General features: G+C 38.3%; 2 non-coding genes across 2 annotated transcripts; one reads left to right on the forward strand and one right to left on the reverse strand.

Annotated features, from left to right (window-relative positions):
- Nucleotides 1–2304: 2304 nt before the first annotated feature.
- trnav-aac (transfer RNA valine (anticodon AAC)) lies at nucleotides 2305–2377 on the reverse strand. Its single transcript has one exon. It is a non-coding gene; the product is annotated as a tRNA-Val (tRNA).
- Nucleotides 2378–2615: 238 nt separating this feature from the next.
- On the forward strand, nucleotides 2616–2687 carry trnag-ucc (transfer RNA glycine (anticodon UCC)). Its single transcript has one exon. It is a non-coding gene; the product is annotated as a tRNA-Gly (tRNA).
- The last annotated feature ends 5276 nt before the right edge of the window (nucleotides 2688–7963 follow it).

Consider the following 7963-nt stretch of genomic DNA (forward strand, 5'->3'; position numbering starts at 1 on the left):
TTACAGATTATATCGAATGTTGTTAGCATGCTTTAGCTTGTGTTGTATCATGCACCGTTCTGCACCAAACGGTTGTGCAAACGCTGTTCTCATTACCGCATGTTGTTCATGCCGAAACTGGTCTGTATAATTATGTTGCATATGATGTATACGTAAATAACTGTTGTGCTGATGTGTCACATATATTATAACGGAGCATTGAGCTCTATTGCACACTGAATGTCGATAGTTAATCCCGGTCACGTGACGATACGCTGTGAAGCTGTGTTTTTCCCTAAGTTTCATTTGTGGTCAGAGTGTGACCCCTTCTGACCATTTTGTGGTACTGCTTGTGTGTAACACTGCATTTATTTGCAATCCTGTTCCTGTTAATCTTAGAACTCCTTTATTTTCATTTCAGATCATAAACCACACAGACATACAAAACTCAGACGTTGCAATCAAAGTTCAAGACTGTCAATCTGCCTATTCAGACTGCATTTGGAGGAATAATTATACATCATTCTGAAGCAGAGAAGTTGCTGCGTTTTCTCTGACCGGAAAATTAGGCCAGTGGTGCACAGCCAGACAACAATCAGGTGGAATGGCTGGCAGCTGGGGTTCCAGAGAGAGACTGAAATGACTCAGAAATCAACCCACACATGCAATCTCTGACACACAAAAGAACCCGGGGGGGAACCACCCAGAAACCAGATGGCACACAGATACCTTGTGGCCGTAACAAGCGCTAATAACAGTAGCAGCACTAATAAAAGGCTACAGTGACACTCAGAGCAATAAAAGCAACAGAAGTACCAGTACTGGCAACAGTGACAACATTAGCAATGACGGTAGTACTAACAATAAGACTATATTAAGGACACAGTACTATTAATAGTGTGCAAAGACAAAATAGTCTTACTCTATGTCTCTGCTTTAGGTCTACTTTATATGTAAAATGCACATTAGCACCGGTAGCTAATGCTATTTTAATGGTGATCCCCCTCCAGAAAGAAAGAGAGGTAAAAAAAAAAAAGGTATTCTACAAGACACTAATGAAATAATGATTACATTTAAGTCTAAATTATTACAACAATTACATGTAATCAGTGCTATAGACAAGATTTTGCCATTGAAGAATAACGCAATTGCAGATGTGTTTTATATACATAATTAATTGAAACCTAATCAATTTATCAAAAGTATATCCTGTAGAAAGTAAATTAAGTCATTTCCAAGCTTTAAAAACACATCAGTGAACCTGTAAGGGCTGCAATCACTTTTTTTGAAACCTCATTTCACGTTTTAAAGTTATATTTGAGAATAAACGTAGACAAATTGCGCCATCTTGTGGTGTTACTTCTCGACAAACATTTATGCACACAAGAAATGGGGAAAAGAAAAACACAGTAGAATGTATCGGTAAAACATCCTTCATGAAATTTTAAGCTATTTCTTCCGTTTCTGTTGCTTTTTTTAAGTAAACAAACCAATAAATCTCATCCAGTGTGGATGTTTATCATGAAATAAAGCAAGCAATACACACACTCATCTCAAAATCCTGAGTGTTAAATGCCCCCCCCCCAATAAACAATATAATAAGTTTGATGATTTAACATTTGAGGTAGGAAGTGGTGCAGTTTTCGTGTATCTTATATAAATTTCACACAACAACAGGGAATATAGCAGTGTAATGTAAACTGTCTGTGTGTAAAACATTTGCAGGATGCCACATTTAACAGTTACATTGACTTGTCTTATCAATTCTGCCTTCCTATAAAACTCCAAAAATCACAATAACATGGAGAAATCCAACACGTTAGCTTGACCTGTTGGTGTCCCTTAGCTAAGGTGACTTTAATTCATCAAGGTCGACACAAAACTCCTAAAAAAAACATACAAATTCCAAATTCCATGAATTCCTCTTAAGTCTTTTTTACTTGTGACGAATTAGGTAAACATAGACAAGTCTACATAAATTAATGCTATTCACAATGGCGAAGGCTACGCTAACAACTAGCAGCTAAGTTAGTGTCTAGAAAACAACAGCTAATAATGCTTTATAAAATTTGAGCCTTTATGGGCAAATAAAAGTGACTGAACAGCAAAGAATGAATAAAATAGAAAAACTGTAAATGTTATAGCAGGAGACAAACCAATCAAATAATCAGTAGAGCATCTTCAGATGGTATTACTCATGTTTCTATTGTGGAGATTCAGTCACAGTAATTATTATTAATGAAGTTAAGAATACTTGATGCTGTCACATGCACGCATATTGTCAAACTAATAAATAAATAAAAAGGAGAGAGAAAAACATAAGCATGTTTCCGCCCGGTTTCGAACCGGGGACCTTTCGCGTGTTAGGCGAACGTGATAACCACTACACTACGGAAACCCTGATGACCCTGCCCTCCACAGGGACCTACACAAAGTAACCATCCTAAAAGTCTGTGTGAGCCTTTTCACTGCAGCTCCACACTGATATCATTGTGAGTTAGCAGACACATCATTTGGAGCAGTTTAAAGATATTCTGCTCATTGAAGTCTACAAAACAATAAATGCTCTACAAATCTGAACCTAAATCTGGACCCTGCAGCTAGATTTAACAGGTTACGCAATCCAGCTGTAACAAGCGTTGGTGGTATAGTGGTTAGCATAGCTGCCTTCCAAGCAGTTGACCCGGGTTCGATTCCCGGCCAACGCATCACTTTTTACACTCTTTTTTTGTCTTGTTTATAAAAAGTATACAACTGCATTCAGTTTTGTTGTCATTTGCACCGTTTCACGACACTATTCAGGAAGACAACTGCAACAACAGCAAACACATGAATAGCAGAAACAATAAATGTCAGTACAACTAGTTACCATTATAGCAGGAGTAATAACTGAATCACCAATCATCGTAGTAGTGATGATAGAAGCAGAGATGCTAGCAGCAGTAACAATATGGATAATATTATTAGCATTAGCAGTTTTCATACACTGAAAGTAGCAGTACCTAGCACAGGGTTCTCGCCAGCGCATTTCAGCGTAACGGGCCGTTACGCTGTCAGTTTAAAAGATTACGCTGTGATTAGGGCTGCTCCGCTGCCTTTCAAGTTGTGGTATTGTATTTTGATCACATTTGCTTGCATAATATTTCCATATTTACATGAGAAAACTTCTTTATTGGGGCAGTTGGCGCTGTGAAAGAGTAATTTTGACAGATAACACCATGTGCATTTGTTTTTATCAACTGGGTGCCTATCTAGGTTAATTTATGTCTCCCCACCTCAGCCGTACTTTCCTGACGATTGACCCGTTCCCGTCTAAAATTAAGAGTCGCTTGCAATCTCAGGGTTACAATTAGCATGTCTCGGTTCTTTCCGTGAGCCATATATGGTGAATAGTCACCTAAAACACGAGCATTTGGAGCATCTGCATGACGCTCATTGGCTGACATCTGGGCCGGCCGCTCGTGAGATTTAATGAAGGCTATTGCGCATGCGCGTAGTATCGGGCAGTCCTGACCTGCCGTTACGCTGTAAAAAAATCCTGGTGTGAACCCTGTAGCAAACATCATAGTATACGTAACAGCATGAAGCAACTCCTGAGTCATTAGGTGGAATGGCTGGCAGCTGGGGTTCCACAGAGACTCTGAAATTACTCCGAAATCAACCCACACATGCAATCTCTGACACACAAAAGAACCCGGGGGGGAACCACCCAGAAACCAGATGGCACACAGATACCTTGTGGCCGTAACAAGCGCTAATAACAGTAGCAGCACTAATAAAAGGCTACAGTGACACTCAGAGCAATAAAAGCAACAGAAGTACCAGTATTGGCAACAGTGACAACATTAGCAATGACGGTAGTACTAACAATAAGACTATATTAAGGACACAGTACCATTAATAGTGTGCAAAGACAAAATAGTCTTAATCTATGTCTCTGCTTTAGGTCTACTTTATATGTAAAATTAACATTAGCACCGGTAGCTAATGCTATTTTAATGGTGATCCCCCTCCAGAAAGAAAGAGGTAAAAAAAAAACAAAAATAAAAAAATCGGTATTCTACAAGACACTAATGAATTAATGATTATATTTAAGTCTAAATTATTACAGGGTGACCCAAAAGTTTGGAAACAAAGTTTAACTGCAGTGTCTATCAGAGTTGGGGGTGCATGAATTCACTCTTATTTTACCCATTATTGTTATAGCATAATAAAATAATTTAAAAGCATAGTATTTGCCGAGTGCAATAACTCGGAAGAAAATTAATAGAACCATAAGGTACAGGTATGCTGGAGCATATGTTGAAAATGCAGGCCATCAGTGTCAGATTTCAAAACTCTTGATGATAAAGTATCTGACAGTTTTAATTGTTTTAAACATCCAAAAGTACTATGAGGCAACATTTACTGGCCAGTTTGAGGAACCTTCATAAGCGTGAATGAAGATACATTCCAGAAGATACCAATGTAACCAGGTGGTGGAAACGATCACAACTTTGAAACAAACATGAACACGTCGAAATATGCTCGTTTTACACTAATCTGTTACTCTTCTCAATATATCTGTGGTCCTGATTTATTGAAATAACATTTATTATTTGGATTATAGACTTTTCATTTGTTTCCAAACATTTGGGTCACCCTGTACAACAATTACATGTAATCAGTGCTATCGACAAGACTTTGCCATTGAAGAATAATGCAATTCTTATGTAGTGATGGAAGCACCAAACAAACTGCTCTAGACCAGAGTAACAACAAAAAGTCCACGACACAACTACAGCACTAACGCAAACAAAAGAAGGAAATCCTTGGAGACAACAATTCAGCATCATCATGTCAGCGAAATCAGCACAAAAATTAACCCCAGAGGAGCTACTCACCTTTACGATGATCTCTTGCTTCTGAAAGGCTTGCAACTTCTGTCTTTGGGTTTAGACAAAATACGCTATAATGAAGAAAACACATACATGTTAGTGTCCAATTTTAAACACGATAACCTAACATTTCCGATCATTACAAATAGCCTATGATTCTCCCTTCATATGGATCATTCTCATAGCTGAATCATACACCCATTTGTGTACGTAAGTACAGAATTTTGAGGTTTACCTTTTAGCTCATTTCCTGTGGACTTACATGACTTTTGTGCAGAAAACACTACTATAGCATAAACATATCATCCATACCCGATTAACATATTTGGCAGATGTGTTTTATATACGTAATTAATTTAAACCTAATCAATTTATCAAAAGTATATCCTGTAGAAAGTAAATTAAGTCATTTCCAAGCTTTAAAAACACATCAGTGAACCTGTAAGGGCTGCAATCACTTTTTTTGAAACCTCATTTCACGTTTTAAAGTTATATTTGAGAATAAACGTAGACAAATTGCGCCATCTTGTGGTGTTACTTCTCGACAAACATTTATGCACACCACAAGAAATGGGGAAAAGAAAAACACAGTAGAATAAATCGGTAAAACATCCTTCATGAAATTTTAAGCTATTTCTTCTGTTTCTGTTGCTTTTTTTTTTAAGTAAGCAAACCAATAAATCTCATCCAGTGTGGATGTATCATGAAATAAAGCAAGCAATACACACAATCATCTCAAAATCCTGAGTGTTAAATGCATTTTCCCCCCCAATAAACAATATAATACGTTTGATGATTTTAACATTTGAGGTAGGAAGTGGTGCAGTTTTCCTGTATCTTATATAAATTTCACACAACAACAGGGAATATAGCAGTGTAATGTAAACTGTCTGTGTGTAAAACATTTGCAGGATGCCACATTTAACAGTTACATTGACTTGCCTTATCAATTCTGCCTTCTGTAAAACCCCAAAAACAAATTACATGGAGAAATCCAACACATTAGCTTGACCTGTTGGTGTCCCTTAGCTAAGGTGACTTTAATTAGTCAAGGTCGACACAAAACTCCTAAAAATATATATAAATTCTAACTACCATGAATTCCTTTTAAGTGTTTCTTTTTACTTGTAAAAAATTAGGTAAACGTGGACAAGTCTACATCAATTGCAATTTACTCACAATGTCTGTAATCCAGCAAAGAATCTAGCAAGGTGCTAACGTTAGCCAACAATTGCTACACAGCGCAGCATGCTAATTAGCCAGCTCGCATCGAGTAAAGTAACATTTACCTGTATCCTCGGTCCATATTCGGCAGATGTCTCAAACGCAAACGGGCGAAAATAGTTCCCAACAAAGTTTTCTTTACTGTAACACTGAACCATACCAACTAAAATGAGTTAAGATAAAGTTTCTTCTCCTTTTACAGGTTTGACCTTGTCCACTTGAACTTGCTAACTAACGTCCGAACCCCACCCAGAGTCACCCGCACTGACACGTGACTCGAGCTGCGTTCAGGTGCTGGCGGTGTTAAATCACTGTTAGATCAGTGATAGGAGATGTGTAATTTGCTTTAATTTGTGAAACATATGCAGCACACCACATTTAGCAGTTTAATTACGGGCTTTATCAATTCTGCCTTCTGTAAAGCCCCAACAAACAAAATATACGGAGAAATCCAACGTGTTGGCTTGACCTGTTGGTGATCCTATAGCTAACGTGATTTTAACTCCTCAAGGTCGAGGCAAAACTCGTAAAAAACATACAAATTCTCATTTCCATGAATTCCTCTTCAGTGTTATTCTCACTTGTGACGAATTAGGTAAATGTGGAACAGTTTACTTAAATTACAATGTACTCAGAATGTCTATACTATCGGGCTAAGAGTTTGGAACATGTTGTGAGCTAGCAAGGCGCTAACGTTAGCCGACGGTTTCTATGCACCGCAGTATGCTAATTAGCCAGCTCGCATCGAGTAAAGTAACATTTACCTGTGTACTCGGTCCATATTCGGCAGATGTCTCAAACGCAAACGGATGAAAATAGTTCCCAACAAAGTTTTCTTTGGTGCAATACTGAACCATACCGACCAAAACGAGCTAAGATAAAGTTTCTTCTCCTTTTAAAGGTTTAACCTTGTCAATGTGAACTTGCTAACTAACGTCCGAACCGCACCCAGAATCACCCGCACTGACACGTGCTCGAGCTGCGTTCAGGTGCTGGCGGTGTTAAATCACAGTTGGATAAGTGATAGGCGATCTGTAATTAGTTTTAAATGGCGAAACATATGCAGGACACCATATTTAACAGTTAAATTACTGACTTACTTTATCAATTCTACCGTCTGTAAAGCCCCAAGAAAGAAAATACACAGAGAAATCCAACGTGTTGGCTTGACCTGTTGGTGATCCTTTAGCTAACGTGATTTTAACTCCTCAAGGTCGAGGCAAAATTCGTAAAAAACATACAAATTCTAATTACCATGAATTCCTCTTCGGTGCTATTTTCACTTGTGACGAATTGGGTAAATGTGGATCAGTCTGCAAAAATTACAATTTACTCAGAATGTCTATACTATCGGGCCAAGAGTTTAGAGCATGTGAGCTAGCAAGGCGCTAACGTTAGCCGACGGTTTCTATGCACCGCAGTAGCTAATTAGCCACCTAATAGCCAGTAAAATAACGTTTACCTGTGTCCTCGGTCTCTATTCGGCAGATGTTTCAAACGCAAACTGGCGAAAATAGTTCCCAGCGCAATTTTCTTTGGTGCAATACTGAACCATATGGACCAAAACGAGTTAAGATAAAGTTTCTTCTCCTTTTAAAGGTTTAACCTTGCCAATGTGAACTTGTTAACTAATGTCCGAACCGCTCCCAGAATCACCCGCACTGACATGTGACCCAAGCTGCGTTCAGGTGCTGGCGATGTTAAATCACTGCTCCATAAATAATAGGCGTTGTGTAATTTGTTTTATATGTGTAGACACTGGTGTGATAGTGTTTAAGGATCATGAGCAATTGTGACTGTGGGATATGTGCAATAGTGCTGATGATATGAAATGCACTCTTATATACCCTGGGAATACAATGAAGCTGAAGCATGTCAAGCAG

This window comes from Acanthochromis polyacanthus, chromosome 9, assembly GCF_021347895.1.
Source record: "Acanthochromis polyacanthus isolate Apoly-LR-REF ecotype Palm Island chromosome 9, KAUST_Apoly_ChrSc, whole genome shotgun sequence".
In the NCBI taxonomy this organism is placed as follows: Eukaryota; Metazoa; Chordata; class Actinopteri; family Pomacentridae; genus Acanthochromis; species Acanthochromis polyacanthus.